We start from the raw sequence: 18,695 nt of genomic DNA on the forward strand, positions 1-18,695 counted from the left end.
CACACAGACAGACAGACAGGCGCGCACATATATACACACACACACAAACACAATATCTCTCCTGTTCTCCCAACCCCACGCGTGCACCGCTCTCGTTTCATCACCTCATTCAGCCACTCTCTCACGTCTCTCCCTCACACTCGCGTCCCTGTCTCCCTACCTCTATTTCCCCTCATTTCCTATTTTTACGGTCCACATCACTGTTGTTACTAATTTCCCGGAGCTGCCGGTCGATGGGACAGTTCGCCCGGGAATAACACCTGGGATCGGGCGGTGAATCTGGGTTGTGCTCAGGACGCGGCTTTATTAATGACCTGTCGCACCCAGTTGAACGAATATTTCACCGCGCTGATCACCTGCTCCCTGAATTTCGACTGAGTCACAGCGTAAATAAATGTGCTCGTGCAGCAGCTGAAATTCTTCAGCAAAATCCTGGCGTTGTGAAAGATCACCTCAGAATCATTGAAATCGAATCCAATTCCTTTGATCTCATAATACATGAAATTTACAACTAGTGTCAGCCACAGGGTGATGAAGCTTCCGGAGATGGCGAGGAGTAAGATCACAGACCTCCTCCTGCTCTCCATCTCCGGGTCACTGCGATTCTCGCCTTTGCCCTGACCTCTCAGTCCCCTACGGACCCGACTGGCCACTAAAATGTGCCTGAATGTCAGAGCGTTGAGTAACAGGATCACAACGAATGAACGGATTCAAAACTATATCAAGCTAATCGTATACTACCCATCCGGGGTCAGTGAAAGTATATTCCATAAGCTTGCAGAACCATGTTACATTCTCGATGATCTCTCTGGGTTCCCAGAGGAAGTAACGGGGAACATTTTTTCAGAAAGGACAGCACGGCGGTTGTTGTTAGAACCACAGCCGCAGTTTTCCCGGTGCAATATTTTGTTTTTAGTTTCTGACAGCAAATAGCGACAAAGCGATCAACAGTGAACATGACGGTGAACCAGACAGAACAGTATGTGGCTGTGAACCTCAGTACCTCGACAACTCTGCACATCGGGGTAGTGTTCAAAAAATTCCACGGAAAGTAATAATTTATGACTTGACGCACAAAGACCTCGGTGACAACGGTCAGTAGATCCGCCGCTGCCGTGGCCACCAGGTAGCGGGTGGTACAGGTAGAGAGGCCACACTTTCCCCGGGACAGGATCACAATCGCCACTAAGTTCACTGCAGGGAGAGAGACAGAGAACAGACACTGGGAATTATTGAACACATACTCCGGGAATGGACACGGGTTCGGGTTTCCGCCAATGGCCATGAGCGCCAGAGGCGGTGAACAGCTGCTCAACTAACACCAAGCACGGGTCACACTGTCTCAGACCTGCCTTCCCCACTGTGGAGATATGACGAGATGTGGGTAATCGTCGGGAACAACAGCGATCCAGTTCCGATGGGGCCAGTTTCACTGATTTAACCTTGACTGACCGGGCCTCTGGAAAACCCAACACTCATGTGGCTGGAAGTAGGTGCAGAGGAGATGTCAGGGGTAAGTTTTTTTTAAATTACTTTATCTACAATTTTCAGTTTTACAAAGACAAAATATATTGAAGACAAAACAATACAAAGGAAATACCGCGCCAGGCGGAGAACAGACAAAACAAATCAAAAACCAAAAAAAAACAAAAAGGTTGCCAGACAATTTACAAGATTACATAAGCAATGTGCAGTAAAGTGAATGAAGGAATCCGGTTAGGCACCACACCCGCTCATGAGACTATGCAGGTCAAGGTCACTGTGTATGTGAGGTAATGTGACACTGAGCCAATAAGGGTCCCCATATTCTCTCAAATGTATTCTGTGTATTGGGTTTGTGCGGACGCAGTCTTTCCATTTGTATAACAGACAACATCTGCTTGAGCCAGTGTGCGAAGGTGGGTGGAGTAGCAGACTTCCAGCTCAGAAGAATAAGTTTCTTCGCCACCACCATTCCCAGATGCAGAGCAATCTGCATGTCCCGGCAACTCAAGAGTCTCTGCAGAGCATCCAAAGATGGCGAGGTCGTCATTGGGCTGAATGTCTCTGGAATAGACTTTTGAGACCCACTCAAAGATTGCAGTCCAAAAGTTGTATAATGTAGGGCAAAACCAGAAAAGATGTGCTAGTGAGCCCTCGGCAGAGCGGCACTTGTCGCATTCAGGAGACACGGATGGGAAGATGCGATTCAGTCTTGCTTTTGAATAATGCAATCTATTTATCGCCTTGTACTGCAGGGGTCCCCAACCTTTTTTGCAGTGCGGACCGGTTTCATGTTGACAATATTCTTGCGGACCGACGGACCAGCCGACCGGAGGGGCGGGATGGTTGCCAACGGACAAGAGTACCGGTCAAATACGTTGCGTTTACCCAGTGAAGACTACAATGACCATGAAGCCTTGCGCGGGCATCAGTGCGCATGTGTAATTTGCGCATGTGTGCACCTGTTGATTATTTTTTCCGCAAATCGTTTTTGGCGATTCTATTCGGAGGTGGATGTTAATCACGACCGGAATATGGGTGATAAGTGGCTAATACACTCAATTTCGTTTCTAAAAGGCTTTATCTAACGAATTTAATATTAAACACACAGCGCATTTTCCTCGCATGAATATAGCGATAAGTCAATGATCAGGGGAGGACAGGGGAGTTTGAAGTAAGTATTGGACGAACTTCCAGTACAATTGTCAGAAGCAGGTTCGATATTATCATTTGAAGATAAATTGAATAGGTATATGGACAGGAAAGAAATGGAAGGTTATGGGCTGAGTGCAGTTCGGTGGGGCGAGGTGAGAGTAGCATTCGGCACGGACTAGAAGGGCCGAGATGGCCTGTTTCCGTGCTGTAATTGTTATATGGTTATATAAGTCAATAGCATCATAACATTTGAAGTAACGTTTGGATATTAAACACAGCGCATATTTTCCCCGTATGAACTTATAAAATCATTGCAATGCACCCGCGGAATCAGTGGGAGCCCTGGGCTTGTTTTCCTGCAACAAGACGGTCCCATCGAGGGGTGATGGGGGACAGCGATACTCGAATGGGGTTCCTTATGTTCAGTCTAATCCGCAATTTAGTTTTTGTTACATTCATCGCAGAGATATGTTGGAAATGGAAGCAATGTTTCCGGTGCTTCCGCGGCTATCTCAGGATATGGAGCCTTGACTTTGATCCAGAATGCCGGCAGAGATGTTATGTCAGACAGACTTTTCAGCCCGCCGTCATTTGCAAGCTCGAGGAGTCGATCTCCTTCCCGCGCTGACATGGACGACGCGCGCGTGATGGCTCAACAGTGCGTGACAGGGAATGAGGAAAGGTGCAGCTGACTCCTATCGCCAAATCATATCGTTTCCTCGCGGCCTGGTAGCGCATGCTCTGCGGCCTGGTTCGGTCCGCGGCCCGGTGGTTGGGGACCGCTGCTCTAAATCACATTTCCCCTTAGAGTTGTCTTTCAAAAGCCCCGATAGAACTCTAGACAAGGTGCCACTCAAACCATCCCATTCAGATCTCCCTGGAGAGCTGCTTGTCTCCAGCACTGGGGCAATTCAGAACAAGGTGTCACCAAAGGCCCAGGGGTTCGCTCTGATGAATAACTCATAAGCAGTCAACACCCCAATGTAAAACTTTCCCAGTCACGCATGCGCGGAGAGATGTCCGTCCCGAGCACTGGCACCACTCTGGTCAACGTCCCATTAAAGGCAAGAGCAACGTTCGAGTCGATCCCGTGAGTTAGGGGAGAGGCGGAGGTGTACTTTCTTTTGTCATTAAATATGAACATTCAGAATGTTCTTTTTACAGGTTCGATACCATTGACGGATCATTGACGGTGCACTGAACATTAAGTTAGAAACTTGGAAAGTGATCATAAACAGGTTCACGCCGGTTAACACACAGAATAAACAAACATGAATTGCTCTGCTCACTCACCAGGACCTCCCATGACGGCAATGAACACTCGTAATATTTTATCCACACTCAAGTACCTGTCCAACATTGCAGACATTTTCCCTGTGCAGTAATTTGTCCTCCTGTGCCACAGGCGATCTCCCGGAATGAAATGTTCATGCAGCGCATGCCTGGGGTTTTAATACCATTCAGCGACTCCACGGGGACAGATTCCAACAGCTTTAAAACTAAAGATTTAAAAAAAATATTTACATTCCGATTACGTCAGGCAAGTGCAATCCCCGCCGAGACCGTTTGTGATTAATTTAGGAATTAATTGTGAAACTGCAAACAATGGAAATTGTGATGGTTCTGAAGGGTGTATATTGCTGGAGGCAGTCCTCCAGCAAAGGGGTTTTGTTTCAATGACCATCAGACCCAACTCTCTACCTCAGTTTCGTCCATCGGTTGAAGAGATTGACTGAGAGTAAAACAGCCATTCCACTCTGATTCACCGCCAATTGTAATCACAGCTCACCGCACTTTACCCTTATCTCCCACTCCCGATTACCAGCAGCCATCCTCAGCTTGTTTGTGTGAAGTGTACCAGACAGTGCCCTGGGTCAGAAACATGTTCACCACCATTGAGAGACATATACCGTCTCAGACAGGAACGTGCTGCCTGCTGTTTCTCTGACTCCGACAGAGAACAGAGAAAGCTAAAGCACAGGATCAGGTCGTTCGGCCCACAGTGTCTGTGCCGACCATGACGTCACATTAAGCCGATCCTACCTATCTGCACATAATCAGTCTCCTGCATTCACTGCCTGTCCAATCTTCGAAAAGAGTAATCTTGGGCTCCTGGGTTCTCTGCTTTCAGAAGGCTTTGACCATTTGTTCGAATTAGTTGGACTCAACAAAATTGTCTAAGCCTTCAAAAGCGTCATCAATTGCAACGTGTTTCCCCTCTAACCCTAATGCTTGGCCATCAAACTCAGAGTGGTGAGTATTTGTCAGAAAACACGACGGAGAAATGGAGATGTGGAAAGGAAAGTGCAGTCGCGTATGTGTGTGCGTCAGCCTGTGTGTGTGTGTGTGAGAGAGAGAGAGAGAGAGAGCGTTTGCACCTCTCCGTGTCTGCCTTAGTTTGAGAGTGTGCGTGTCTGTGTGTTTGTATGTCGTGTACATTTCTGTTTCTGTATCTGTTTTCGTTATGTGTTTTACCCTGACTGTGTTTGTCCCTTTTTGATTGTTTGTGTGTGTCAGTGTGTGAGTCTGTGTTTGTCTGTGCGTTTGCCTGTTTCTGTCTGTCTATGTGTGTGCCTGTGTGTTTCTGTGGCTGTATTTCCGTACGCCTACGCCCAGCTATGTGCTGGTTTTAGTGTGAAGATCTGCGTGTTAGTATGTGTCAGTTGTGTATTTCGATCTGTGCTTGCGTGTGCGCGCGCGAACGCGTAAGTGTGTGTTTCTGTGTGAGGCCGTGTGTTGTTGTGTGCCTGTGAACGCATTCCTGACTATGTGTGTGTGTGTCTGTGTAGTAGCCCGCGTGTACATGTGTGTCCCTGTATGTGTGAGTTTTCGCGTGTTGCTGTGTCTGTGTGTATTCGTGTGTTTGTGTCGCTGTCTGTTCATATATGTGTACGTGTCTGTGTGTCTGGTGTGTGCGCGAGTCCGTGCTTCTGTGTGGGTTTGGGTGTTTGTGTGTACGTGTGTGTACCTTTCAATTTGCGTGTGTGCCTATGCAGATCTTCGCGTGTTTGCTTCTGTAATTGTGTGTGCGCGCCTGTGTATGTGAGTGTGTCCCTGCGTGCGTCTGTCTGAGTGTGTACGTTGAGTGTCTCCAGTATGTTTTTTTTGCGTGTGCGTGCGTGCGCGTGCGTGTTGCTATGTTTCTGCGAGCATGTCTGATTCACTTTCTTGCTGGCACTCTCAGTAGAACAGAGAAATACAATGGGATCAACAAAACCCTACACACAAAGCCGACAAACTCATAACATTGAAAGCATGACTGTACAGTCCTGGAAAGAGGGTCCATAGACGGCGGAGTCAGTACTGAGTTGAGGTGAGTAAAGGTATCCACCGTGTTTCTGGAGCCTGATGATTGAAAGATAAATGCTGTTCCTGAACCAGCTGGGGTGGGCTCCTTGTCGATGTGTTCAATTTGCTCTCTATGGGCTGGGGTGAGTCCCGCACATCCCCCGACTCGGTCGCGTGTTTCCATCCCAGAAGGTGGTGAGTTATACTGCTCTCGTTACATGCACGTATAGTTCAACTCTTTGTGTGATCATGCAGAAAATTTGACGTTAATAACTCATTTCCTTCTACCTTAGGCCACGAACATATCAATCACCCCCTCGGTGCACCACCTCTGGAGGTCCAAGACGCTGACGCCCACAAAGAAGGGATCTGTATGCTCCACGACCGCTGGACTAAGTGTGTCAATGTGGGAGGGAACTATGTTGAAAAATGAATGTGCTAGGTTTTCTAAAATTGACTTCTTCTACCTTGGGGCACGATCTTAAAAATCACCCCTTGTATTCTCCATCGCGCGTCTAAAAATAGCTTTTTTTTAAGCTTTAGATGCCATGCCAAATCTTCGCAAATTTCTACGGAAAACCTAAAGGCTTTTTTTAATATTTCGACAATAAGACCATAAGAAATTGATGATGGTTATGATGATGATGATAATGATGATGATGATGATGATGATGAAGATGATGATGATGATGATGATGATGATGATGATGATGATGATGATGATGATGATGATGAGCATGACGGCATGCGTCTGTCTCGAAGGACAGTGGAAATATAGTCTGCGCTATGGGTCGGTCCGTAGTAGAGCTGCCGCCTCCTTCTGCATCTGTACAGTCCAGTTTTGGAGAGACAGGTCGAGCTGCAGTTTCTGCCAGTGAATGTTGTGCCAGGCTGTGGAGGCGACCCACGTCGATCTTAACAGCTCCTTCTTCTGTTGTTTCTGTCCCTACAAACAGCGGCAGTAGCGTGGGCTCTCCAGGGCAGAGTTTGGGTGGAAGGTACAGAGATCTTAAGATACCCAGTCGTCAAAATCCACCCCCGGCCCCACACTGGTCTCGCCGGTGTAGTCCAGAGGAAAGCGAAGCGCTGTGTTTCTACCGGCTTGGCTTCAGGAGCTGCCGGACGGATGTCCTGTGACGTCCAGCACGTTAAAGGCGTCAGTCCGGATTTTCTCGTCTGGTTTACACCCGTCGCCTTCGCCTCTCCCGGGGCTGCCACAATCCAGTTGGGTAATTACCTATAACTGGGGATTTGGTTCACGAGCACCAGGGTGTGTCCACACGCTGGTGGGTCTGCGTGATACGAGTCCGTGGGCCGACCCCTCCCCGTCTTCTATAGTCCTGCCTGAGACTGAAGGGTGTTCAGTTTTCCTGTGTCGCCAGCGAGAAGCACCACATGAGGCTTGGTCTTGGAGAGGCAATGTACTTGCAGGAAAAGAGTTACACATTCAACTCTCCATTTCGTGAGACTGCTAGTCAGTGATGGAACAGCTGGTTGACACATGAGACTATAAGCCGGAGGAGCAGAAACAAACCACCAAGTCTGATCCTCCATTTCATCCTGGCTGATCCATCCTCCCTCTCAGCTCCACTCCCCGTATCCCATCACGCCCTGAATAATCAGGTGTCCGACGACTTCTGCCTTACATACACACATTCTCTCGGACTCCGCAGATTCGCCACTCTGACTAAATAAATTCCCGTTCACTTCCGTTCTAAAAGTCTGGTCTAAGATACCCAGCACAAGAACTCGCTTCTCTACATTCACTCTATCGAGGCCTTCCCCGCTTTCTTTTCTACCATGGTCTTCTCTCTTCTCCTATCAGATACCCCTTTTCCAGCCCTTTATCTCTTTCACTATCCAACCTCCCAGTCGTTTGCTTTACACCCTGCCCCTCTCTCGGATTCATCTATAAACTTCCACCTTATCCTTACTCCTTCCCTTTCCCACTTTCTTATCGTGACATTCTGCCTTTCTCTCTTGTTTAGATGAATGGTCTCGGCCCGAATGGTCGACCGTTTACTCGTTTCTATAGTTGCTGCCTGGCCTGCTGAGTTCCCGCAGCACTTTTTTTTTGTATTTCTTGGATTTCCAACATCTGCAGACGTTATCATGTTTTTTTAAAAACTCATGCGTACTTGAGTTACTGTCGTCTTCCAGTCAGATGGAATCAATCTGACCATTCTCATTGATCTCGCTGTCACGGTCCAGTCCGTGGACTCCGGATCTTCCGGCTGTTCCTTGTTTCAGTTGTGCTTAATCACAGGCACCTGATGCTGGTCTTGGGGCTGGGAATATAAGTGGCCCTGGGTTTGTATGGTCAGTATCCCGTCCTCGCCTCTGTGGGGGTAAGTCAGGCCGACTTTGCCGTTACCCTGAGGCTGGACTGTCCCCTTCCTTGGGAAGCCTTGCCTGAATGCTGTGACTGGAGCCTTGCCTGCAACCTTGTCAAGTTCTACCACTGGAGCGAGACCGGAGCCTTACTGTGTCAAGATAAGCAACTGTCTATTGTTGAGTTGGAGCTCTCTCTGTGTCCACGCCTTCGCTAGGTAGGTCCGGCCGTTTGCCGCTACCTAGTTTTCTGAACCGTCTCGTCGTGTTCAGCATTTTGTGTATGAGCCCCGGCCCTACGTCCTGTTCCCAAGGAGGGGTCCTGGCTCTATTTTCCATGTTCCTGTCTCTCAAATCCAAGGCTCACTTCAGTTCTTTTGATTGTGTTCTTGTTTTTTTTTCTCACCGTTTTGTGCAACGTGAGTCAATTGTGCGTGAAAAATCCCAGCAGGTGAGCAGTTTGTGAAATACTCAAAATACCCAGACTGGCACCAACAATCATTCCACGGCTGAAGTCACTGAGAACACATGGTTTCAACATTCTGGCCTTTGAACTGAGCAACAACTGAACTTCTTGACATGCGGCATATTTTTATGCATTGTGTTGCTGTCATCGGATTAGCTAGTTATCATTAATGAGTTCGTGTACAGGTGTGGCTAATAGAATGGTCACTGTCTGTATTTCCCATTTAGACAATACCTCCCCCATCTCGAATATGAACACGGATGGGATCTAGCCTAATTATTACAATTCCTCCTGTTTTCCAAGAACATGTTGCCACTGACATGTCAATGCACCAAACACTGTTATGGTGGTGTGGTGTGGGAGTCATTGTTCCCTCTGAGCTCCACGGGTGCGCGGCCGCGCTGTCACGTAAATGCTCCCGCGCACGTGGCCTCTGTTGCAGCGCAGATGGAATTGCGAACAGCTAGAAAACAATTTCGAAACGTGAAAGCTTCCTTTTGCTGTACTGTATTTTATAATACCTTCAATTGACAAGTAAAATCGAAAATATGTGATTTATTTTACATTTCATTCTAAATATTCATAAACGACGCTTTGCAAGGGCCGCACAGCTTTCAGGCCGTGTAAACATTTCCTGTTGCGAGCAATGGTTGGTCCGCGCCCCTGTAAAAAATAGATAGAGGGGACGTTGAAGCCTGCACAACGTTACAACCCATGCACATTAATCACGATTAACCAATAGATTTCAATAAGTTTCAGCACCACCGGGAGGGAATACGTTACTACCAAACGAGTTCTTAAAAGCTCCTCCTCTCCACTAGACTGCAGTTCACCCCAGAACAAGGCGCAGAACCTGGTTAGCTCGACCCCCCACTCCCCACAATCAGGTCCCTCGAAGGCATGAGAAAAGATACTGGATTGTTCTATGAGCAGCTGGCAAATATCACAAGTCCTGGTTATACTCAGGCATACACTCTCTGACGAGTATTGATATTGGCACCCGTCTTGTAAACACAATGGCAATGGCAAACCACTTCTTAGAAAAAATTGCCAAGAGCAATCACGGTCCTGGAAAGACCATCTTCGCAACCTCATACAACAAGGCACGTAACGACAACGATAACAACAGTACAGTACCGAACTTTCTATTGCAGACGGGACACTAAGGCTCAATAGAATAGACAAAACAGTTTGACCCGGAGGTCTATGGCGTCAAGGAAATAGTAAAGTAAACACAGAATAAGTTCATTTCGCCTCGTTTGAATAAGAGATGAGCTTTAATTACTTAACAATACGGAATGAATGTGGACCAGCGAATGCTCAGAAATCCGATTACAGTAATTATTGATGATTTTCCTTGAAAATTCACTGCGAATGCTTCCACAATCTCTTCAGCCGCCCTTTGCAGAAACCTCGGGTGAAGTCCATCTGGTTCAGGTGAGTTTTATAACTTCGGACGTCACAGCTTCCAGTCACATCGTTCTTAGTCAAGGCAATTGCAGATACGTTAGAATTTGGACATATCCCTAGTGATTTCCACCGTGATGACTGATACAAAATACTTTGTAAGTTCATCCGCCATTTCTTTGTCCGCCAATGCTACCTCTCCAGCGATCTGATACCCACTCTTGCCTCTCTATTACTCTTCATATATCTCAAAACAAAAGTATCCTCTTTTATATTACCGGCTGTCTTACCTGCAAATTTCTTATTATTCTCCTCTCTTTATTACTTTTTAGTTGACTGTTACAGTTGTTTTTCAAATCTGCCCATTATTTTCGTTTCTCACTAATTTTGGTTATATGGTAAGCTCTTACTTTTGCTTTATTTTTGTCTTTTACTTCCAATGCTGGTCACGTTGCCTCATTCTCCTTTTACACCGTCGATCTTGGCACCTTTCTGAACTCTGAAGACAGAAATTATAGGATTATTGACGAGTGGAACTGTGCAAAATTCGCTCTCAAGGGAATTAACGAATCCCTTCAGCACATTGGATCAACTTTCTAAGCGTTTCCAGCGGGGACCCAATGCGGATGAATATGTTATTGGAAGCGCTGTACTTTCCGTGCAGTATCGCACTAGGGGGAAAGCTCCTCATCGCCCCGAATCGACTTCAGCTCTATGCTTCTTGCAGCCGGAGTCGGACCCTTCCACATTCTGTGCTTCAGTGTTCCCGGACGGAGGGATTGAGGGTCGCATTATTTACTCCTTCAATGCTGGGGCCGTCACTATCAGTCCATCCCGGCTACCCTTCAGTACGTAGGTGAGTGGGCAATTCGGAAATCTACCCACATTGACAATGAAAATTAAGCGGTGGAAAAGAGGTGATTATTCCATTATAGAGACTGTTGCTGAGATCTAATGTGGGTCAACGCATATACGGTGCAGTTTTCTTTATGTCAAACGGATGTCGCAGTTCAAAGGGTAATTAGTACATTGGCAGCTGGATTGTTTGAATTTTCTTGTGAGGACATGTTTGTGAACCTCAACATGTTTTTGCGGATTCAGTAGAAACAGAGTTCAATCTCTTTTTTTTTTGCGTTGTTACTGGATGAAAGTCGGATTATTTTTCACTGCATTCGCAGCTATTAGATAAATGATGGAAGACGATGGTATTCGCTGCTATTTAGATGAATGAGAGGAGACTTTATCTGCTTGTTCAGATAAATGAGTAGAGCGGTGACAGGTTTTATACAACATGATGAGACATCTTGACAGGAATGTAGAGAATATGTTTGCTGCTGTAAGGGGAGCTGAAACTGGTGAAGATAGGTGAGATTATTTTTACGAAGTGGGGCTAATGTGTCTTTGAATTCTCTTCTTCAAAAGAAAAGAGAAGCAGAGTTTTTTTTCGTGTTTAATTCCGCAGAGCACATATTCTTGACTGGCAAGTGAGTGAAGTGTTGCAGGCTGTGGCCGGTTTGGGCCGCTGAGATCACAGTTCAGTCGTGATCATAGAATCAGAGAACAGCGGAACAGAACTGAGAGTCCGAACGCCCTGCTACTAAGTCAACAGGGCCAGCATCAATCTCAGACAAACCGGCCCTGTGTAATTAATGCTTACATCGTTTTCTATTAGTCAATGAGGAGAAACCGTTGATGTATACGCAAAGTAAATACGCTGTCAGACAAATTCACCAGCGGGAAATGATCCAAATCTCATATGATGGCGCTGTGATCCTGCAATTTGTTTCCAGTCAGTGAGTAATAAACTGAAGGAGAAGGGTATCCTTATCTTGTTAACGACTTTGACTGGTAGTTATCTCTGGGAGATGGTAATCTTGGCACAGCCGCTCCCGAGTTGTCCATTACCCTAATGTTACAACTGCGGACAACTGTTAACGATCGCATTTAAATGGGCCAATTTAAAATCAGAGCAGGTCCAGGCTACGGGGGCACAGTTAAATCTGGGAAAGGGATTGTCCACTGTTCAAGAGAGAACATTATTCCAAATTTATAATGTTTCATCAGATTTGAGAGCGCCCTTCCTTCTGCTGTCTCTGTGCAATAAACCCACAGCGATCTTTGCCCTGAGCTGTCGCTGGAGTTTATAATCTGACAATAAACTGGGCCCAAGGTGAACAATAACTGAAAGCGACGGCACCAACCGAACGGAACCGGGATGCGAGTAGTGATTCCTCTCTGGAGGTGGTAAAATTTCTCGCACTGAAGTATTAATTCTGGGTCGGACCACAAGTTAGAAAGACTCATTCAAGCAAGGTGAATCTTTGTGTGGTTTAACAAAATCGTTGTGGAGGAAGGTGTGGCGTTACATGCCGAATAGCGTGAAGTTCAGGTTTATGAGCGTGTTACCAACTGAACATTGCTCAGGGTGTGTTCACTTACTGTTAGAGTCCATAAAATTCAGATACTCGGATCCCCTGAAACCAGACCCATGAGTTCTGCATCAGGTAGGAACATGGACTGTATTCGGCAGTGTTATGGTATTTTAATAAGCACACTTGTAACGACAGTATTACTAATATTTCTACTATATCAGTATTGTCATTGAAATTGCGCGGCTGTACGGATCTGTGTGCTCGATTATTTTGTATGTGTTTTTTTTTAGCTAAGACGAGGTAGATCTGGCAGTGATATTTATATTAACAAATATTGTGGTAATTCTCACTGGCCGTAGATTAAAATAGCAAATTCTGCACTCATTAGGCACTTTGCTATGAACTTCCTGTACCTAATAATGTGGCCACTGAGTGCACGTCCAGGGGATTCTGCTGCGTTCCCCGTCCGCTTCAATGCTGACCACTGCGCTGTATTGGCTGGTATTCGATAAAGACGGGGATTTTATTGTATTCGCTGTTACTGAGATGAAGGAGGGGAGATTTTATCCACTAGTGGTTAGATAAATGAATTGAGTCCTTGCTGGGGACACTGAACATCACGCGGAGTCTAGACAGGAATGTGGAAAACATGTTTGCTGCTGTAGGGGGAGATGAAACAGGTGAAGATAGATGAGGTTATTTTACTGAGGTGGAACTAGTGTGTCTTTGGAATTCTCTTCCGCAAAGGGAAAGAGAAGCAGAGCTTTCTTTCAATGTGTTTAATTCCACTGAACACAGATTATTGACAGTCAAGGGAATGGTTTGTTCCAGGCGTTTGCAGGGATGTGTCACTGAGATCACAGTGCGCCTGTGATAATAAAGAATGGCGGAACAGGACAGAGGGAGCGAATGTCCTATAACTATTTAAACATGCCAGCAGCGCACTCTGAGAGATCAGAGAAAAAGTGAATTTAATGTCTGGTGTTTCTCCATCGATCTCAGACGAGGAACGGTTGATGTATTTGTAAAATAAGTGCGATGCCAGGCAAATTCGCCATCGGGAAATAATCATAATTTCTTATGATTCTACTGAGACATGGTAGCTTGTTTCCAGAAAGTGAGTAATAAACTGAAAGGGAAGGGCGTTCTATCTTACTGTTGAATTTCACCGGTTGTTATCTCTGGGAGGTGGTTATCTCGGCACAGTTGCCCCCCAATCGGCCCATTACTGTAATGGTACAACTGCGGCCTTCTGTTAAAACTGGCTTTCTAAACAAGTTGACATTGACTTACCTCCTTCAGGCAGCACTTACAGAATGCCCAGTGTTAAAAAAAAGCAAAAAATACTCCAAATGCATAGTATTTTACAAGAGTTGACGGCGCCCTTCCTTCTCCTCTCTGTGAGTAACAAACCCACAGCGATCTTTGCCCTGAGCTGTCGCTGGAGTTTATAATCTGACAATAAACTGGTCCCGAGGTGAACAATAAATTAAAGCGACGACACCAGCGGAACCGATCCAGGATGCGGGTTGGGCTCCCTCCCTGGGGCAGATCAAATTTTCCAGACAAAGGCAATCATTGCATGGCGCACTGAAGTCGTACTTTTGGCTCGAACCACATGTTAGAAAGGCTCATTCAAAGAAAATGAGTCTTTGCGTTTTTCACTACAAGCGTTGTGGAACAGGGTGCGGCGTGACACGCTGAATAAGCTGAAGTTCAGGTTTATGAGCGAGTTATCAACTGATCATTGCTCAGGGTGTGATCACTTACTGTTAGGGACATAACATTCAGATGCTCGGATTCACTGAGAACAGACTCGGGAGTCCAGCACCAGGTAAGAACAGGAACTGTACTGGGCTGTGTTATGGTGCTCTAATAACCCTATTCGTCACGGAAGTATTTCTAACTTTTCTACCGTATACATACTATCAGTTGCTGTTCCCGGGGAAGCTGAAGCAGGTGAAGATAGATGAGGTGGAACAGTTTTCAAGGGAAACGACACGCAGAGTTTTTTTTTCCCAATATGTTTAATTCCGCAGCGCACAGATTCGAGAATGACAAGGCAGTGAATTATTCCAGGCGGTCGCAGGGATGTGCCACTGAGATCCCAGTCCTGTTGTGAATGGCGGAACAGGACTGAGGGGGTGAATGTCCGGTTACTAATTCAACATACCAGCAGAGCACACTGAGAGGTAAGAAACGCAGTGAATTTAATGTTTTTTTCCCCCATCGTTCTCTGAGGAGGAACGGTAGAAGTATTTGTAAATAAATGCGATGCTGGTTGATGTATCTGTGAAGTAAATGGTTTGCCAGGTAAATTCGCCGGCGGGAAATGATCATAATTTCATACGATTGCTGCTGTGACATGGCAACCTGTTTCCAGTCAGTGAGCAATAAACTGAAGGGGAAGGGTGTCCTTATATCGCTGTCGACTTTGGCCATTTGTTATCTCTGGGAGATGCTTATTTCGGCACAGTTGCTCAGTTACTGTAATGGTCCAACTGCAGACAACTGTTAAAAATGGCTCTTTATAAACAGGGTGACCTTGAAGTCAGCTCCAGGCAGAGGGGGCACAGTAAAATCTGGAGAAAGGGAATGCGTCCTGTTCAGAAGAGAACATTATTCCAAATACATAATATTCCATCAGAGTTCAGAGCGCCCTTCCTTTCCCTGTCTCTGTGCAATAAAACCAGGGCGATCTTTGCCCTGAGCTGTCGCTGAGGTTTATCATCTGACAATAAACTGGTGCTAAGGTGAACAATAAATCAAAGCGACGGCACCAGTGGAGCGGACCGGGATGCGGGTTTTCTTCCTCTCCGAAACAGTTCAAATATTCGAGAGAAACGTAATCTTTGCACCGCTTGCACTTAAGTATTAAATCCGGCTCGGACCACTTGTTAGAAAGACGCGTTCAAGCATAATGAGTCTGTCTGTGGTTTAACACAAGCGTTGTGGAACAGGGTGCGGCGTTACAAGCTGAATAGGCTGAAGTTCAGGTTTATGAGCGAGTTATCAACTGAACTTTGCTCAGTGTGTGTTCACTTACTGGTAGGGATATAAAACTCAGATGCTCAGATTTGCAGGAAACTGAATCAGGAGCCTAGCAACAGGTAAGTACAGAGACTATACGGGGAAATGTTATGGTGTTTTATTACGATAGTATTTCTCGTGTTTCTACCAGTTCAATATTGTGGATTAACGGATTCGTGTCTCTTTTTTTTATTCTGTGTATTTTTTTTTCATTGGCAAAGACGGTGTATATCTGTCAGTGATAAAATAAAAATCCCAGCAATAAAATTCGCCGGCAGTTTAAGTAAATATGGAAGTCTGCTCTCAGTGGGCATTTTACTTTGTACAACTTGCACCTAATGGTGTGGGCACTGAGAGTGTTCGGGGTCTCCTGCTGCTCTACGCCGTCCAAAATCAATGTTCGGCGTTCAGTGACGCCCTTCTGCACCCCGCTGTTGGGCGCATGGTTATTTGAGTTACTGTCGCCTTCCTGTCAGATTATATCAGTCTGGCCAATCTCCTTGATCTCTCTCATTAACAAGGCGTTTTCGTCCGCAGAACTGCCGCGATTTTGTGCGTGCAAATCCAAGGAGAAGGGCATCCAATTTGATAACTTTTTCGCTGTTAAAATAAAGAACTATATAAAGGAAATGTGTCATATAAACAGATAGTATTTAAAATGATTAGCAAACTGAGGAACATCTGTAGCGGCCAATTCTAACCAAACCAAGTTGTTATTGCCTGCGATCCCCACGGACTTGATATACCTGTATGACGCGCCCTCGGCTCCAATAAAGGTTGTTTCAAAAGTCAAAGGCATGTACTCGATCCTTTATTAGCGATCAGCAAACGTACAACCTTGAAGCAAAGACGCGTACAAGTACACAAGTGTAACCTCAGCGTAAACGAGCCGATGATTGCAGAAGATACGCCCCCCGGCTGAATACTGCGCCGAACAAAGCATAAATATGTAACTGATCCCTTCGCGTTTACCACGTCGCCACTGATGCGACAAGTTACCATAAAAAGCATCATAAATACACAACGCAGAATACAATGCAGATAGAGAACAGATACGTGGCTCCTACAGACAGGCTCAGCTCTGATACAGGGTTTTCCACCTGGAATATTAACAGGCTGTCTGTTTTGTTGAATAATTCTAGTATTTTGTTTATTTATTTTAAAAGCGTTTTTGTCAGCTCGCTCTTTTGGATGCATGGCGGATCTACATTGTGTTTAACAAGTGTCATGTAACTCTGATAATGGCCATCTGAATGCTCAAAGAAATCTTGACCGGAGTTCAGGCATTAATTATGTTCTTAAGGTCCTGCTGGAGAAACTATAGTGCTTCAGGACAAAATGTCGCGAAGTTATGGGTGATTCTGCGTTGTTCAGGATGTCAGAGGGTTTCTATATAGACTCAAACCGCATATTGCCAGAAGCGTCAACGTCAGGCGATGTTAAACTGAAATGAGACGGTGAGAATCAGGTGTGACTGAGAAACCTGTATAATTCAGTGACGAGAGGAATAGGTGTCCCATTTGTCCATTACTCACCATAGCACCACCAGTGGTAGGAGGACCAAAGCAGTCTGCTCAGCCTGTCTAACCATTCCATTGACACATCACTCCCGGTCCAAGACACAGGATTAGTTCCTAAAACAGAATTGCCCACAATATAGCGAGCAGATACCCTGGAGAATCCTGGCCCAGTGTACAATCCATGGAGAGAGTGGAAATGGGCATTGAGTGGCTGTGGATAGCCACGGGTAGGTCAGGCCATGTCGAGTGTTCGGTGGATAGGCCCAAGATGTTTGGAAGAGAGCGACTCAGTTAAAGTGCTTTCATTTACACCTCAAATAATATCTGAATTTTCTGTTAATCTTGTTTGTTACAAAGCAGAAAAATCTGACCAGAACTGTCCTCAAAATGGATAACGGAATGAGCAGTGGAGGAGTTCCAGTGACGTCAACATCGGGAAAGGACACGGGTATGTTGGCGAATTATTTTAATTTATAAATATTGCCTTGACTACGTGTCTGGATTTAATTCAATATCGGCAAGTCACAAAATATTTGTGAAAACTGAGCAGAGAGATGAGAGAGAGAGTTACCATCTCTGGGGGAAACACAGTCACACGTGGAAGGGGTACAATTACCGTCTGCTCCTGCTCCTCCAGAAGATTGAGATACACATTAAAACAGTGAGGTGTTCCAGAGCACAGGAATTCTGCAGATGCTGGAAGTTTCGAGCAGCACAAAGACACACAAAATTTTGGCTGAACTCAGCAGGTCAGGCAGCATCCATGGAGAGGAATAGACAGTTAACGTTTCAAACCAGGACCACAAGGAATAGAAAGTAATCTGACAATATCCAGAATTTCTGCCCCTTCATTTCCAGTCTGATGAAGGGCCTTGGCCCGAAACGTTCATTGTTTATTCTTCACCGTAGATGCTGCCTGGCATGCTGAGTACCTCCAGAAATTTGTGAGATATCCCAGAGATTTTCCGAGGAAGGGGTTGACCAGAATTGCAGAAAGTAACCCAGGGCAAAGCAGTGGTGATGGGCAGTACCAGGAGAGTGATGGTGATGGGTTACTACTGTATATTCTCAGCAATAGGCAGAGTCCTTTCCAAACACGGAGGTATATTCCTGGGGACACGAAAGAGCAGCCTTCCACAGATGGAACTATACCCCCTTCTATACCCCCCGTGCCCCCCAACACGCACCCCCCCGGCCCAAGCCCTTTCCTCTCCCCCCCCCCCACCCAACCAATGTATATATATTTGGACTGTATTTGTTGATCTTGTGGGCACATGGCCAAGTGGTTAAGGCATTCGACTAGCAACCTGAAGGTCATGAGTTCGAGTCCCAGCCGAGGCAACGTGTTGTGTCCTTGAGCAAGGCACTTAATGACACATTGGTCTGCGATGACACTGGTGCCAAGCTGTATGGGTCCTAATGCCCTTCCCCTGGACAACATCGGTGTCGTGGAGAGGGGAGACTTGCAGCATGGGCAACTGCTGGTCTTCCATACAACCTTGCCCAGACCTGCGCCCTGGAGTGTGAAGACTTTCCGGGCGCAGATCCATGGTCTCGCAAGACTAACGGATGCCTTTATTATTTGGTGATCTTTAGGTTCCAGAGAGAAAGTTGCTGGTTTCGTGATTCGTAGGCCAGCCGTTA

General features: G+C 46.0%; 1 protein-coding gene and 1 pseudogene across 1 annotated transcript in view; both read right to left on the minus strand.

The window, feature by feature from the left end:
- LOC140208212 (uncharacterized) overlaps positions 1–18,695 on the minus strand; it is a 165,311-nt gene that overhangs the window by 80,745 nt on the left and 65,871 nt on the right. The gene's annotated exons all lie outside the window — the stretch shown is intronic.
- Positions 291–4,006, minus strand: LOC140207362 (probable G-protein coupled receptor 139; annotated as a pseudogene).

The sequence above is a fragment of the Mobula birostris genome, chromosome 13 (assembly GCF_030028105.1).
Source record: "Mobula birostris isolate sMobBir1 chromosome 13, sMobBir1.hap1, whole genome shotgun sequence".
Classification (NCBI taxonomy): domain Eukaryota; kingdom Metazoa; phylum Chordata; class Chondrichthyes; order Myliobatiformes; family Myliobatidae; genus Mobula; species Mobula birostris.